Genomic DNA, 14746 nt, shown 5'->3' on the forward strand with positions numbered 1-14746 from the left:
CAGAAACGCGACCCAGTTTGGCAAACTTGCATAGCGCGATTAGCAGATATAGGGCTGCAAAGCGAATCCAGAAGTGCCTTTCACCCTGTTACGACTTGAACCACTGAAACCATTTTGGAAAATACCTCATTTTTTAAGGTAAAAAATGTTACTTAGTGTTGCTTTAACTGTGGCATTTAAGCAGATTAAGTATCATTGCTATGTTTCCTTCCTAACTAATAATAAATGTCCACCCACTACTTGCTTTCTGGACTTTAGTCCCATCACCTCATTCCCTTTGTCCCAGAAATAATCCCAGATTTTCAAGTTCGTTTGATGTACTGTGAGGATATCGTTGAGCGGGATTTAGAAGACTACTATATGTAATCCTCTTTCTGCAAAAGGAATGAAAGGAATGAGTAAGCAGTATCTTCATCCATGCCCCTTAATGGTCCTCTCAGAACTCAAATGAAGCCTGAAAACACATCTTTAGAAGATCCCTCTCCTGTCAAATTCACAAAATTCTTGTTTTAAATGAAAGAGAAAAAAATCACTATATACAGCACTTAAAGTTGTCAATACTTGTACTTTGACAGTATCTGGATTGTAATTGTTGCAGGATTCTCTATGCCTAAGCTCAGTATTTTAGAGCTAAAATATGTAGAGCTAAAATCCTAATGCCAGGGCAAGACATTGTTTTACAGTCCCTTGCTATTTGAGTTTGTTATAGATGGCTAGTCCTTGCTGAGAAGACCTCTTTTTTTCTCCTGTGAGTGCAAGTGTTATTCCTGTGTGTGTTAGCCCTGTGATGGACAAGCCATCCATCCAAGTGTGTTTCCTTGTCAATGGTTCAATTCGCTGGGAGAGGCTTTAGCATTCCTGTGACCCTACATAGGACAAACAGTTTGTAAAATGGATTAATGGATGGATGCTGGTTGACCAAGGAAATTTTGCCGGTTAATCTTGTAAAGAGGCCTTACTGGAATCCCTGTTAAAAAAAAACATATTAAACCAGACTAAAATGACATGCTGGTTTTAGAAAACAGGAATTACAGTTGAGTTTAATCAAAGCAGAATTAAAATGAAAATTAATAACTATAACAAGATATAATTTTTAACAAGAAAAATTAATGTTTGCAAAATTGCAAATCAGCTACACATGCCATTTCAAGTAGCCAAATCAACTTATATTCCAACTGTCACCATTGACCCTCATGTCATTCCAATTTCATTTGTTCTGTGGATCATGAAAGAAGATATTCGGAGAAATGTCTCAGTGTCTCTGTTTTTTGTTGTTTTTTTCCCCCCATACAATGGAAGAAAATGGTCACCAAAATTGTCTGGTTAGGATAGCAACATTCTTCAAAGTATTTTCTTTTGTGTTCTGCAGGAACAAGGACAAGAATGTCAGAGAGGCCTGGAACAATATGAGGGTGAGTATGACATCATTTTTTTTTTTCATCTAGTCAAGATGCCTTGTTGGAATCTTTGCTGAAAAAAAATCTTAAACCACCCTAAGATGCCTAGTTGGTTTTGTCTGGTTTAGTTAGGACAAACTTTGAATGTTCTTTAAGTTCTTAAATCTTAAAGTTTGTTGAATTTATGTGTATTAAAGACACTTTTCCAGTAAATTTCCTGTCATTTAAAGTCCAATTCAAATTTAGGAAGTGGACAAATCAAGTGAAATTTCAACTAATGAATTAAAAGTCTATTCTTATTTTAAAAATTTTTACCAAACCTGCTGACCAGGGGTGTGTTTCCCAAAAGCATCGTTGGCCAACTATGATCGCAATTTCCATTGTGTGAGACGATAACCATAGTTGGCTTTGGGAAACACACCCCTGAGTGGGAGACCATCTAAGAGCAACAAGCCTGCATAGGGTGTGACTGTCAATGACTTGCATATATTTTTCGTAATGCGTAATGCTCTTCTGTTATTTGTATTTTTTATTACATGTTATTTGTATGTGTTATTTCTGTTATTTGTTTCTGTTATCTCCATCAACGTCAGTACACTGCCATTCAAATTACGGGTAAACATTGTACAGTACAGTCAGCAATAGACATCAGGCATTGATTGACCTCTATAATGGGCAAACACTGTATTTTTCCCTCTTGCTAAAAAAAAAAGAGATCAGGACCCTTCACTCAACTACAAATGAATCTCAGATGAACCATTCACTCTCTACTAGCAGAGTGTAATGAAGCGTTTTGCTTCATGGTATAATGTCAATGTGCTGCACACCAACAAACACACACCAAAGTAGTGACAATGGATTTAAAATATATGACTCCAGAGGGGGTTGTGATTGCCTTGAAAGAGAAGATGGGAGTCATATGTCTGCCTTTTGAGGCCAGTCAGCCAGGAGAGGCTGGTTTAATGTTTCAATGTTTAAATTAGATTCTCTCCAACCACGGCGACTGCCAGACTGGAAACTGAAAGACTCAAAAATGTCTAACCCTTGAAGCATGTCCAATGAGATCAGGTGAGCATGAAACTTTCCTGCTGACACCAGTGGCACTCTGCTGAAGCAAAGTGGCAACAACATGCATATTACATCACAAAGACAGCACACGTCAGTGCGTCACTGTTTGGAACAGAACTTTCATTGTTGTACAAGTGTACAGATGTAATCGAAATTATTCAACCCCCATTGCAAATCAGGTTTATTGGTGAAATGTACAGACTTTCAGCTGTTTGCAATGAACAAATCAAACAAAAGTAATTGAAATAGCCCAACACAACAAATGTTTCAAGTGGTTTCCCCGAATTTAACTGAAAATGCCACTTTTAATGACTTCTGCAGTTTAAAATTATTCAACCCCCTGAATAGAATCTCTCACAACAGCACAAATCTGAAAAACAGGTGTTGTCTCAAGCACACCTGATGCAACTAATCAAGGGCTTCATTAGCTGCACCAGGTGTGCTTGAGCTAGAACACATGAAATATCTGAACTTGCTAGGTTTGTTAAGTGTCACGTTTGACTGCTTGTTAGAAATATGGCTATCAAGTCAAAAGAATGGTTCAAAAAGTTAAAAGAAGATATCATCGCCCTTCAGAAACAAGAAACATGATACAAAAATATAGCGAAGGCACAAAATGTTCCTAGAGACACCGTTGGAAGCATAGTTTGCAAAAGGAACAGTGGTTACACTACCTGGATGGGGCAGAAAATGGAGGCTATCAATGGCTGCGACCAGATTTCTGAGAAGGCAGGTTCAGAAAAACCCTTTGAATGACTGCAAAAGACCTGCAGCAAGACTTGGTGGCATCAGGCACTGAGGTTTCAGCTTGCACAGTAAGGCGCATACTAAACGCATGCCAGAACTCCAAGAGGTACACCAATACTGACCCAAAAGCACAAGAAACGTCAGCTCTAATTTATTCAAAAACATATAAATAAGCCACAGAAGTTTTGGGATTCTGTTCTGTGGAGCGATGAAACAAAACTGGAACTTTTTGGCCCTATGAATCAGCGGTATGTCTGGAGGAAGAAGAATGAAACATATGCTGAAAAGAACACTCTGTCTACAGTTAAGCATGGTGGTGCTCAGTGATGCTCTGGGGCTGCTTTGCATCTGGCACTGGAAACCTGCAGCGTGTGGAAGGCAAGATGGATTCATTGAAGTATCAGGAAATCCTAGGAGAAAATGTCATGTGAGAAAGCTGATGCTTTGGTGTCATTGGACCTTCACCTTCCAACAGGACAACGATCCCAAGCATACCTCAAATTCCACCAAGGCTTGGTTGCAGAAGAAGTCCTGGAAGATTCTACAGTGGCTATCACAGTCACCTGACTTGAACTCCATAGACAATCTCTGGTGGGATTTGAAGAAGGTTGCAGTACACAAACCCAAAAATATTACTAAACTGGAGGCCATTGCTCATGAGGAATGGGCTAAGATTCCTCAGAAATGCTGCCAGAAGCTGATTTCTGGTTATACTCATTTGCAGATGCTAAGATGCTTGCCATGAAGGGGTAAAATAACTTTGAGACTGCAGAAGTAATTAAAAGTGGCATTTTCAGTTTAATTTGGGGAAACCACTTGAAACATTTTTTGTGTTGAGCTATTTCAATTGCTTTTGTTTGATTTGTTCATTGCAAGCAGCTGAACGTCTGTAAATGTTGCCAATAAACCTGAATAGCAATGGGTGTTGAATAATTTCATTTACAACTGTAAATGATGAAGCCCAAGTTCTGACCATAAAACTAAAAACAACTAAAATGAGGATTTTCTATTACAATACATTTAATACAATACAATACAATTAGTCCCCCAAATCAAATCTCATGCTGTACAAAGATCTTGCTGATTAGCCTTAGTAGTTAACCCAGACTGTAACGTAGATGCTATAACCATAACGGCAGTTTCTACGGGCCGATATACGTAAGCCATTTGACATATTGGAACCGGCAAAGCTGGTCTGTTGACTCTGTTGAACACAAGTTGACTGTGTTTGCAACCATAGTTATTCACATGTATAAATATCTAGTAGACTTGTCAATATTGATTACTCGATTTTAATCTATCTTATTTTGATGAACCGTCGCCGATATTGTTTCTTAAATCCCAAAATCCATCTTTTAGTTAATGCAGGTTTTTTTTCTAGTTAGCTAGAAAAAATAACTATAGAGGGGAGCATTTTTCTAAATATATGCACTATATTGCATATTCATTGTATTTGTGTGAATAAATTTGTCCTGAATTTTTTTTTATTACAGGCACTTTTTTTACATTTCAACAAAGAATTGGAGTAGAATTGGAGTATTTTGACTTGTAGCTCTGTTGCTTGAGAAGTATCTCGCTGTATGTATCAAATATGAACAAATTAAATAAGATTGTTAATATGGCTATAAGATTCAGGTAAACAGCAATATGGTATGACAACATTATGTGAATCTCGAGTTGTGAGGAAAAGCCATGTAATTCTTCAGGATGAATTACACCCTCTTTGTGGGGCATATAAGTTGTTACCATCTGGTCGAAGGTATAGGGTCCAGGTATAGGTTATTGGATAGTATAGGTACATGGATGGCCCATGCACAAATATCTTTTATATCCTCCAGTATAGCTCTGTTACATAAATTCTTGTGATATCACAGTTGTCGTGACTTTGCTGCTGCGAGAGGGATGTTGTTGATGTCTGTTGTATTTTGTAAGGTACTTTTGTATTTTTGCTGTTTGTTTGTGTTAGTCATTTGGTGTTGGTGATGACTGAAGGGTGCCACAGAATTTCCGAAAGGATTTGAGCGTGCTACAGCTGAGCAACTTTCATGAGGTGAATTGAAATTCTCTTATTTTAGAAAGATTTTACAGTTTTTAGAGTTTACAGTTTTATAGACCTCCTTGAATGGCAGTTCTAAAAGCCAATCCTTAAGACACAACACTCTCATTAAACGGATATGAACAAATGTTAACCTTCTTTGTGTTTAAAGAGACTGAGAGTTGTGAGAGAAGAGAGGAGAATTTATACTCCCACTGAAGCTGAATTATTGATCTTTGCTATTTTAATATGGCAGCAGAGGTGGAAACACATTTAATAAACATGGGCAAACTGATCTGTAGAGATCTGAGCAAAAGAACACCTAAACTGAGCACAGCTCAACCCCGCTGAGTGTGTCATATTATAAAGGGCATATTCCAAGGGCAAGAGACAAGAATGATTAGATATGAGAGGCATTTTTTTGTCCTTCTTTCTTTATAATAAGACTCAAAATGTTAATGTCCTTTCTCATTCTTCCCAAACTGACGTCAGCAACATTTCTGACAGGTTTTTTGACATGAATCAAATTACAGGATACATCCTAGACAGGGTGGTAATTATAAAAGGAACTTGCGCCATGCTCTGCGGAGAGATTCTAGTCCTCCTCCATATCTCTGGAGACCGTGCGTCATAGAAAGTGATGTACCATTCAGTGCAGCAGTGCTGAATATTGCATCTCTGTCTCCTACTGTTTTTTTCTTCTTCCACCAACTTGTATGTGTTTCTTATACTTTCTCTCTGAGCGCTCTTCCCAGCCTGTTATCTGATTTTCTAACTCTATAGTCTTTGTCTAGTTTGTGTCTAGTTAATGCAGTGACTCACTGCTGTTGAACTAAGCTCCGTCTGTTAGAATTAGCCCCGCAGCCAAGACCCTATAAATGGCTTCCTTGTGGTACGTTGGCCTTCTCGCCCCTAGCGGAGCTTCCCTTTCTGTGCTGAACCCATTTCCGTCTGCAGCCAGACAGCTCTCTGACCAGGGCACACCACCTACAGCTCATTATCTAGGTAACAAGGTGGATGAAGGTCAGTCAGAACGCTCCGAGCTTTCCTCTCTCACTGACTAAGAGTGAGTATCATTTATTATACATATTGGGCACCACTTTAAAATGGTTTGTGTCAACAAATGTAAATAATCAAAAAGTAAATAATTTGCTAGTGAATATTTGTTTCTAGCACTCTATTATTATTATTATTATAGTAATATTAGACTACATTAGACTTACATTTATTATGGCTCATTTCTATTATTATACTAATCAAACATAATTTTCTGCTTTCACTAAAGCAGGGTGCTAATACACATAATAGCCTAATTTTTTCTGCAATTAAATGTTTCTCATCTTTATTTGCATCCACAGCTGTCATTACAATAGTTTATTGCTATTATAATATTGTACAAACACATATTTAATGTATTTAAGCAGGCTGAAAATACACATTACTTTTTTATGTATATATATTGTAGCTTGTTTAGTTGATGACCGTCTGATAAGAGCCCAAAATCCCTCTAAAATCAGCAAATCAGACCAGTCTGACCAGGAAAACCATCTTATGATGGTTCAAGCTATTTTTCCGCCCAGCAGGGTAAGATGGTTTGCTGGTCTTTGCTTGATTAAGCTGGTCCAGGTGGCCACCCAGTCTAGCCAATCTGGTGTTTAGCTGGTTTATTTGGTCCAAAACACACCCAGCACAGGATGATCACCATCTTGTGTTCAGGCTTCATGCGATCCGCACTAGTTGTGCTATGAGCAACAGAATTACCAAACAGCAAGTCAATTCAACTAATTATTCAGCTGTAATTGGTGTCAGAGGCCCGTCAATATCAGCAGACAGCAGAAGCAGCAGAGTCATGCCTCACATTAATCATGTGTACGTGGCTAATGACTGCTGCTCTGAGAACCATAAACCCTCAGAGTACTGACAGACAAGGCTGCCAACTTCTGCCATCGCACAGATCCTAGTTTGAGATGGAAATCACCCAGGTAGCGTTTTAATTAGTTATGCAAAGTCTGGGCTGAAAGACAGCCCACTTGTGGATGTGGCTAGCCTGACGTCGTCATACTCAGATTCTAGTCAGAATATGAGTCTGATACGGTTCCATTGGGCTGTGATTATGGGGCGTGTTTCAACCGAACCAGGAAAGAAAATACCTCTGCACTCAATTGGATAGACCTACAACCAATCAGAGCAACGGAGTAAGTGACGTATGTTCTTCATTCATCTTTCCGATTGACAAATGCCTTGATCGCGGTTCTCTGTTCCTCTTTTAAAATGAATGCGCTGTCGATATCTTCTATAACAGACGCGATGGCGGAATCTACACATCTCAATTCTCCAGCGGCAGCCATCTTTGTTGTAAACGAATTCAACCCAAGCGCTCTTTGGTGACGTGGATGATTACGTTACTGTTGATCATCTGTCCATCATCGTATAAAGCCCGCCCTGACAATTTGATTGGTCCGAACAGCTCTGGTTCGAGCATAGTTGCTCCACAACGGATCAACTTCCCGACCTCAAATGTTGTGGGCGGGGCTAAGTTCAGCTGGCATCCAGGCTAGGATGTGGCACTAATTTAAACAACTCCTGTCTCTAAATTTATTATAGTTTGTAAGGTTACACTTTATTTTGATAGTCCATTTGAGACATTCTACTAACTATAAGTAACTTAGCAACTATATACCAATTAATTCTCAGTAGACTGGTTATAAGGGGTTAGTAGAATAAATTGGCATGTACTTGCAAAGTTAGAAAGAAGAATGTCTGTTGGGGAGCATCAAAATAAAGTGTTATCAGATATCAGACGGTCTACTACTCTAACAACTGGTAGTTGCAAAGTTATTTAGTAGAATGTCTAAAGTGAACTATTGAAATAAAGTGTTACCTTTTGTGAAAAGGTCATTCATATCCTTACTTTATGACCCTGATTACAGTTTATATTATAATCCAGATAGAACTAAATGCAGTCATAAATAGGGGCTCCAAAATGTTTCATGATCCGATCAATAAAACTACATTTCCGAGGTGAAGAAACGCATGTGACCACATTGCAGTGCAAACACAAACCTAATGGATTCCAGATAACATCAAAGAACCACTTACTTACCTCTCAAATATGGACTGCACTAAAACAAGTGGCTTTCAAAGAAAATAGGTGGCCGATCAAAAAATCTGGATAAGCTCACACATGCACAAAACAACACTGAACTTCTCTGACGTGATGAGTTCTTCTATTTCAGTTCCACGTTTCTGTCTAAACTTGTTTAGAAAAAAAAAAGTCACGTTTAAAAAGAAGAGGTGCAGGCAGTTCTCTTTTATGGGTCACTGCTAAAAAGCAGCTCACTAAAAGGCACATCAGTCTATGCCAGTGCTGCATGAGTACACAATTTGTCATTGAGGTACAAAAAACTGAACAGCACTCTCAAAGTTATAGATAACCAGCACACTGATACGGGTATCAATTAAATAATCAGGTATATTGAAAGAATAAAGGCCAGCCTATTAACCTCACTAATAAAAGAAGAAAAACACCTACAGACTAAGTAATTGCTGCCATTCAGTTCTTTCTTCATTAGGCCTGAGGAAAAATGCACCACCAAGACAAATGAAAAGAGAAGAAAACCCCCACTTTAAAAACAAGACTCTAAGGGAGGGATGCAAGGAATCCATTATCATGGATAAAAAGGAAGGGAAATGAAGGCTGAGGGAGATGTGGATGCTTGCTTTGATATTCAGCTTCAAGTGAAGAAATAATAAACCTTTTTCTTTCCAGGCGTCTCTAGTTGATTCCTTGCTAACTGTCCCAGTTGGTTTTAGAGTATGTTATTATTACCCATAGAGTCAATCTGAGCCATTGAGGCAGTTTAGCACAGCTGTGACTCAATCTTACACACACTTTCTGAGGCACATCTGATTGTAAATGCAAACACAGAATGAGACGATGATTTTTTTTTTTCTTCAACCACAGATTAAACATTCCCAGAGGAATACTGTTCTTTCAAATATCAGGTTTCAAAATGTTTGTTCATATTAGTATTAACTTCGTTTCAAATGTTTAAAATAAAATGTGACCCTGGATCACAAAACCAGTCACAAGCACGGGTATATTTGTGGCAATAGCCAACAATACATTGTATGGGTCAAAATTATCGATTTTTCTTTTATGGCAAAAATCATTAGGCTATTAAGTAAAGATCATGTTCCACGAATAAATTTTGTAAATTTCCTACCGTAAATATATAAAACATTTATTTCTGTGAGTGAATGCGGCACATAAATTGACAACTTTAAAGGCAATTTTCTCAATGTTTACATTATTTTGCACCCTCAGATTCCAGATTTTCAAATAATTGTGTCTCGACCAAATATTGTCCTATAACAAACCATACATCAATGGAAAGCTTATTTATTCAGCTTTCAGGTGATATATAAATCTCAATTTCAAAAATTTTACCCATGTGACACAACAGAGACAAATGTTGGCAGTAAAAGAACAGAGATATGAATTAATAAATACTGCATAGCTCAGATATTTTGATATTGCAAGAATGTAATGAGTTTATATTGTGAGATGTTATGTGATTACCATGGCATCCCCCCCCCCAAAAAAAAAAAAAAAATCCAAGAAAAATTATTTAAATTATTTTTCAATTAGGTCTCCATTTGATATATCATGATTAATTATTAGACCACAGTTTAAAAGTTTGAGGTTAGTTATATTTTTTAATGTCTTTGCATTTTTTTATCACAAAAAAGGAATATTTCGTAATAGTTAATGAAAATAGTTTATGCTTATAACAAAAAAATAATAGTTAATGCTTATAACAATGTAAAAGTCTTTACTGTTACCTTTGATCAATTTAATGAATCTTTGGTGAATTAAAGTATTTATTTCTTTAAAAGAGTCTTACTGGCCTTAAACTTTTGAACAGTTGATCCTTAAATTGGATCTATAGAGTAAGCAAGCAAACATACAATTTTCCCCCTATAACAGTCATGATATATGTTAATCAACAAATGGTCAATTTAAACTCATCTGATTTCTAATCTATCAGCAATTCTTTCGATTCTGAGGTTCAAATGAAAAGTACACGGTTGGAAACTCCACTGTAGCAGTGCACCTCCCTGTGCACGGAATGAGGAAAAGAGAGTTCATCAGACTATCTGGAGTGTCAGAGAAAGAAAACAAAGGAGGTGAGCACAGGACAGGCCCCGCTGACTCACTGATGGAGGGCTGATCTAGAGAAGCCAGATTAACGAGAAACTAAACATCAGCGGCCTGCTGGATTCACTGGAGTGAGACAGAGCTCCATACTGGGAAAATGGCACTTTTCCTCAACAATGACAGCAGCTCTGGGATACTGTTCAGCCATCTGAATAGTCCTCATTTTGACAATGCCTGTCCAAGAGCTATGCTGTAAATGGCTAAAATTCTGTCCATTTTGCAAGCAAAAACGTGCATAGTGCACCGGTTTGTTTTATTATCATTTTAATATGTTGCCTTATTACTTTGTCTCTTTACAAAACTGTCTCAAAATATCCCAAGACAGAACAACCTTTTAAATGTATTTGCTATTAGCTTTTAAAGTACCCAAACAGCTTGCAGTGAACTCCACATGAACTCCATATCCTTAAGTGCTGTGGGTTTGGGTTTATAATGTGTATTTGAAAACACCTTACCATAAGCCAAACCCTCTCTGAATTTGTTTCGCCAAAATAAAAGCACTATGTTAACATTTGAAGGCAAAGCAATTAGACAGACACAAATATTATTATTATTATTATTATGTCATATTGAATGGGTTCCATAAAAACAAAAGAATGTGGCCTGAGACAACTGACATGAACAGAGAGAGATAATAAATAAATAATTAGCGATATGATTTTGGGTTGAACGCTACAATGCTATAACACACGATCCTACACACAAGCATAGACCTAGACAAGCAACTAAAGTTAATTAAATTCACACAAAAAATGGTTTGAGATCAAACAATAATTGGCAGACCCCCTGCAGTCGTCACCACAACCCCGTTTAAAAGACCCTTGATCTGAAAAATATTTTGAAAAACATCAAATATTGGACCATCGTGGACCAAACCATCAGTGTTTATCCACTAAAAGAGAAGAAGAGAGGTTGATCCATGACATTCGCTGATTTGCACATTGGCATATGGCAGCTCATTTTAATTATGTTTCATAAATTCACTCGCCTCTTCCTATATTGTACATTCCTGCAATTACATTATGAAGATGGTGATTTATGAGCCCGAGCAATATCCAGCTTTCCAGCAAAGATTTTAATAAATGCTTGCTTATCAGTCTTAAACGATGAAACAACACTGTGTTAAATCAACACAGTTTAATCCAGCACTTATTGCTGACTTTATTGAAATGTAATACTACAAGAAATCATCAAACATTAATGTTTTTTTACATTCATATTTTGATAAACTATTTAAATATAACCAGTCGTATAACCAGTCGCCACGTCTGTCTTCAGACAGAAGCACCAGTACTGTGGCATAAAAGAAAAGAAGAAAGCTTGGGATCAATTACCGGCCATTACTTGGCAGCTGAGTCAATCGATAGCAGATCAAAGCTGCCAGGGAGCCGCTTCCTCCAATCCACCAGACAGTGAGACAACGGCAGGATGGAGCAATGAGATGTGAAATGAAGAAGACAGTTATCTCTAGATCCAGCCCATGTGAAACATAGCCTCCAAGTGGTTTTTAACTTCCCGTGGCACAAAAAAAACAAACAAAAAAAAAAACATGCATGCACACATGCATTCCCTCTGCTTTCATGAGCCGAGAGCACTTTCACAATGCAGGTGTATTGATAAAACATTTAAAGTCTTCATTATTTGTACTGTAGAAGGGATAGCTCTTTAAACTCGGCATCTCGCCAAACTGGCCTTCCAAGTTCACTTTAAAAGTGAAGTGTAGCCAAGTATGGTATCCCGGACTCGGAATTCGTGCTCTGCATTTCACCTATCCAAATTAGTGCACACAGCAGTGAGTATTGAACACACACACACAAACCCGTGAACAGTGAGCGATTGGTGGTTAGGTGCCCTGCTCGAACTCTCGGGTCACAAGTCCGACTCTCTAACCATTAGGCCACAACTGCCCTCTTTCTACTGCAGAGTAAAATGTAAGAGCTCATTCACAATAAAATAATCTTGGCATACAGTGATATATTTGCACCACCAGGATAATTAAGTGTTGAACAAATTATATAGACACAACAAAAGAATAACAACCACATCTTGCCTGAGGATCCGCAGGTCTGTCTAACCCTCTCTTCTTCTCCCTAACATACAAAATCTCAACACTCCGTTGTGCCCTTGCAGTCATTTCAGTTTTAAGGAGCAGGTTGGTGAATTATTGCCGGCAGTGAGCTGGGAGTTCTTCTCGTTCGGGCTAACAGTCCAGCAGCACTGCGCTGCTTTATCAGCACTACCTAAGCAGTGTCTCCAGGGCCCCTGATAGGACTTACATACTGACCCCATAATGTATCACTGAGTTTGGGGGGAGTTTGTCACATGGCTTGAATGTAAGTTCCGACTGCATTGCTCCAGGCTTATATAGACTTCTGACTTCACTGCACCAGCTAGGGCTGATGTGAATGCAAAAGAAGTTAAAAGAAAGTCCAAAGCACTATGAGCAAATAACTTTCAACGACAAACAGTTTAATACTGTAGATTAAAGATATATACTATTAATTTAGATGCTATTATTTAGCTACTGTCAATTTTGATCAATTTAAAGCACCCTTGCTAAATAAAAGTATTAATTTATATTCAAAGAATTACTGCGGCCAAACCTTTGAACAGTGATAGATAGATAGATAGATAGATAGATAGATAGATAGATAGATAGATAGATAGATAGATAGATAGATAGATAGATAGATAGATAGATAGATAGATAGATAGATAGATAGATAGATAGATAGATAGATAGATAGATAGATGGATGGATGGATGGATGGATGGATGGATGGATGGATGGATGGATGGATGGATGGATGGATGGATGGATGGATGGATGGATGGATGGATGGATGGATGGATGGATGGATGGATGGATGGATGGATGGATGGATGGATGGATGGATGGATGGATGGATGGATGGATGGATGGATGGATGGATGCATTTGTAAATATCTTGTGCAAATAAATGACACCAAGGATTTTTATGCATTTATGCAGTGCTTATATAAACCAAAATATATCAGACATAGGGAATTACAAACCCCAAATCAGTCTCTTTAATACTCCCTATTACTAAGGCATGATATTAAATCAATATTGGCCATTAAACAGCATTTGGTTTATTATATGTGGACTGGGAATGCTAAAATACACACATACACGTCACACATTTGTTCAAGCACATAACAAGAAGAAGGTAAATTTGTATTTATTTCTTCCAAATTGAAATTAAGCACAGACCCAAATTTGTCCTAAAAATGTTTGACTGATCCAGTAAAGCAATGAAACAATATGTAGGCTACACCTTCCACCCTTCTCTCCCATTACATTTACCTCAGAATTTACAGCCACAGGATGCCTCCACAGAAAGCCTCACCCTGGTTATGCAGTTCCTGACCTCAATCTCAGGATCAATACACTGATCCACAATGGGCTTGGTCAGCAACTGGCTTTAAAGGAATAGTTCAACCAAAACACTGTGCCATCATTTACTCGCACCAATGTCATTCCACATCCGTATGACTTTCTTTCTTCCAGCAAGATGCTCTTTTCATTTCCATATGGCTTCAGAAGACTTGATATACAGCACACGAGTTGTATGGATGAAATTTATGATTTTACATCATTTTTGGAGCTTAATTGCATCTGCCCCCATTTACGTTCAATTTATGGAAAATACAGTAGCACCTCAGACTTATTCTGGACATGACCACACCACAAACATTATTATTATATCATTATGCAGTGCATTCAGAACTCATCACTCAACTCATTATTATTCATTATGCATGGTAATGAAGTAAGACTTAATTGGGCATATTTGCCATCTGCAAAATTAATAAGTGCCAAAACTTGGGTTCAGCTACCATATGAGACAAGGAACGCTAAAGCACTGCCATTCTCTCCTTTCAATGTCGAGTTGCAGGAGAAGATCTCTAGAAGTGCATATAGATCAGACATTCCATAACTCCAGATAATCTCCAGATGAGGTTGACTAACTGGTGTGTATAAACATTCTTCTGTGGAATACTGGGAAGAGGGAGTTGCTACTGGCATTTTTCATTCAGTCCTGCACACAAGAAGAACCCCGCTGAGGCATCTGCATGCATTGACATCTTTCCAAGTAAGATAACTCATCAAGATCCTATAAATAAAACCAGTAATCATAAATTCATGGAGCTCCTCGCCTCTACTTAGTGCTTGCCTGTTCTTTGAAAAACAAATGACTGTTTTCGCTCTGAGCATTTACAGGAGAAGCAAAGAAATGTGTTAGAGGTCAAGCT

Source organism: Scardinius erythrophthalmus, assembly GCF_964197995.2.
Source record: "Scardinius erythrophthalmus genome assembly, chromosome: 12".
Classification (NCBI taxonomy): domain Eukaryota; kingdom Metazoa; phylum Chordata; class Actinopteri; order Cypriniformes; family Leuciscidae; genus Scardinius; species Scardinius erythrophthalmus.